Genomic DNA, 3,970 nt, shown 5'->3' on the forward strand with positions numbered 1-3,970 from the left:
AGAACTTGATTCCAGATGAACTTTGCATAGTATTTCTTCTTGTTGATCCAACTAATGAACAAATATCTGTCATATGACCATGATACAACATATAAAACATTGATCAATTATAAGAATTATAGAATTTTTTTAATAATCATTAGCTTTAAAATGTTCAAAAGCAATACCTGCTAATGTAGCTCCCACGATCCTTGGAAGTAAGCTTCATGAGTGTTATTAGCCGATAAGAATATCATCTATAAAAGTGTGTACTATTTTGCATTTAATAAATAGCAATTTTATCACAATGTTTATAAAATAATAAACAAAATATCACTTGTCAAATTTTACAGGTATTTAACTTTTGAAGTCCCGACTAACCATCGTTTCAGAAGGCAAATCTTTTTCGTTTTCCCTGGAGCCTAAATTTTTTAAAACAATTGCATATATAAGTAGCATTATAATATTACATACAAACGAGAAATCATCTTTAATGCAAATTAACAAAAAGTAATGACTCAGTAAAATTGTAGGATACAATCATATGAGAATAATTATCAGGAAAATAATATAATGCAAATAAACAGAAAGTAATGACTCAGTAAAATACAAAACTGTATCCAAAAATTAATTGGATAAAAGGCATCATTAAACTGACCTACAAACTCCAAAATGTTTTGTAGAACTTGAAGTCTATAGAAATTCCTGAAAGCTATATAAGTTTTTTAGGCATGCATTTGATCACAAATAGAAATTGTTAATTTGAAATCTAGAATCAAGAAATTATTTTATAAAATATATGGGATATATTAGTTTACAACAAAAAAAAAAAGAGTTGATTTTTACCATCATGTGCTTGCTTCTCATACTTTGTCTCATTTGAAACATTGAAAACTCCTTTAATATTGACAGTTGTACATGCAAAAGAAATAATAATGTCAGAGAAAGAAGTAGAGTACTAAAAAATAAAAATAAACAAAATAATAATAATAATAACTTGAAGGTTCAGACAATGGGAAAAAAATGTGCAAGAAACATAATAATACGTCCACAAAACACCACATCGTTTGACTGAAAAGTTGAGAGGGCAAAAATGTCATTATTTAAAAAAGTAAATTGCAATTTTCCCTTCATTTAAATTACCTTTGAAAGACGACGAAGAAGTTGATTGCAAGTTTTTAACATTACAAGCTTTCCTCTTGCAAAAAGTTTTGGCTGTATGAATTTATGTAAGTGAACACAAGAGTAGATAAAAAAATTACTTAAAAGACCCTATAAAAGTAGAGAATTTACACACCTTACCCAAGATGTCTTGCTTACTTTCTATATAACCAAAGACATCTTCACAGTTTCTCATTGTGGACATTTCTGTCAAATCTTCCAAAAGCTGGAATATCTTGCCCCCTTCAATGTGTTCATTTTCACAAAGAGATAGCATAATGTCTAAAAAGATTTCAAGAAATGGAAATATAAGTGCTAGAAAATTGACTAATAAGTCATGAGAGTAAAAAATATATAAAATATACTCACCAAAAAGCCGAGGTACTTTCCCCTGTGTGTTATCACCATCATCAAATGATGCCCCATAATGTATATTATTTTCCCCTGATTAAACAGCAGTTGACTAGGTCAAACAACAATTACATGATGTTGAGGCATATGACATGTTGACTACTCAACCCATGTGAAATATGAACATTAAGAAAGCATGTAAGGAACATACCACGAGCTCTTGATGTAGTATTCTTTGAATGTTTTCCAACAATTGGTTCTCATCCTGAACTAGTTTTGTTTGCCTCTGTATCAAATATAATAATTTTGGGTGAGTTCAAGGGCAATTTCAGGTGATATCAAAGGCTTGAGATCGAATTTCTTCCAAATCTAACAAGATTTTGTTGGATTATTACAAGGATCAGAAGCTATAATCTCTAATTCTTTAGGGTTCATGAAATTTGATTTGTAAAGATGATTCTTGATGTGTGCTTGTTATTATGATGTGAATGTTGTTTATTAGTAAGGCATGTAAATGTTGTTTATTTGTAAAGATGATTCTTTTCAAATATGTTGATCTTCTTTAATGCAATGATTCTGTGAGTTGGGATACAATTATCTCTTTAAATTACATTTCTCACACTGTTGCTTATGGCTGCAAATATTTTCTTTCATCTACATCATTTGTCAATCTTTATATGCACTTTTGTAGTATGATTTCATTAATGTTGTATACTCCATAAGATCGACTAAGTAAGTTGATAGTTCCACTATCTGATAGTTTGATAAAAGTAAATACAAAATTGGTTAAGTTGGTGTGATATGCATTAGAATGTTACCTCTATATGTTAAATTACCATATATGAATAAGAAGGATCCATGGTTGATCCGGAAGAAAGCCCTTTTCAACATCAAATAGTAGTAAGAGTTTCTTTTTCAACTCATCTGGTGCAATCATAGTAAATTAACTTTGAGCAACACTACCACATCCTTCTATCATTGTGGCTGGTTGTTTGTCCAGAATATAAACATACACATCAAGAGTCATAAGCATAAGCTTTATGAGTGTTTGATCATAGGCAAATGTTATTAAGCATCCATGTAAGAATTGGTCTCTTATATAAAAAGAAATCTAATCTATCTACACACATTGGTTAACAGATTTTAGCATAGGGTAACAGTAAAATTTGAACCATGAGTTCTTAAGGTGAGCATAAACTAAACTATTCTCTCATACCAATGATTCATTGATTATAATGATAGAAATGAGGAGTGATTCGTTGATTATAATGATAGAAATGAGGAGTGATATACAGAGGATATAACATACTCAGTAAAGTAATTTGTCTATGTTTGATCTCCAAATCACTTTCAGATTGGTGCAAATAGAAATATAAACTTTTTTACAAAGCCTAATCAGATCAACATTGTTCTCGCACTAGGAATGATAAAAAAAGATCATTATTTTGTGTTGATTATATAATGATTAAATACTAATCTGTCTAGAATGCAAGAACTTATAACCGAATGAAAATCTATAAACCAGATATAAAGTAATCAATACAAAGTGATAATTACCTTTATCTCGGCATAACTTGCCATAGATTAACGGAGCAATGCAACTGGGTGGATCATGGTGAGCAGGGTCGAAGCAATGCAACTAGGTGGACGAGGGAGAGGATTAGGATGAACGAAAATAGGAGAAGATTTCTGATTGCAAATGACGATTTAGTGATCGATTTCATAGTTAGGGTTTTCCTCTTTTAAAATATTGGGACTTTGCAAAGACGTAGGAAAAGAGGAAAAAGCGAGGTTAAGAGGAGGGAAACAAAAAGGACGAAAATATATATATAATATACTCTTCAATCAAATGGCCTTTTATCTACAGTGATATAAAAATAATTTGTTAAATTAAAAAAAATTGCATTAAGTAATTTTTGACATAAAATGATATTTTAAATTATTTTGTTGATAGGTGCTATTAATTTTTTTCTTTTGATTTTATTAAAATTTAATAACAACCAATTTTGATATAACATATCTAATTTTTAATGGCATTTAAATTTTTATTCCGTTATAAAATACATAATATAAATTATTAAACGTAAGTTTTTATAGTGGTATATAAAATGTGCCACTAGAAACATATGATATAGTGGCATAAAAAGAAAATGCCACTAAAAATATGATATAGTGGCACATAAAAGAATATGCCACTAAAAATATGATATAGTGGCACATAAAAAAATATGCCACTAAACGTTATTTTGTTTGTAGTGTTGTCTTGTAATCTTATCTTGAATTTTGGCATCTTGATGTTTTGTATATATGTTGCATAATGAGAAGCTCTCTATTTAGAGAAGAAATTAATCATTATAATAGCATGAAGTCCTCTAGTCTAGCTCTAACCAATAATAAACATAAATATCTATAAGTCACGGTTCAAATTCATGTATAGATATAAAATTCTTTACTATGACGATATTACGATTATTTTTCT

The sequence above is a fragment of the Lactuca serriola genome, chromosome 4, assembly GCF_051521515.1.
Source record: "Lactuca serriola cultivar US96UC23 chromosome 4, Lser_US96UC23_V15, whole genome shotgun sequence".
NCBI lineage: Eukaryota > Viridiplantae > Streptophyta > Magnoliopsida > Asterales > Asteraceae > Lactuca > Lactuca serriola.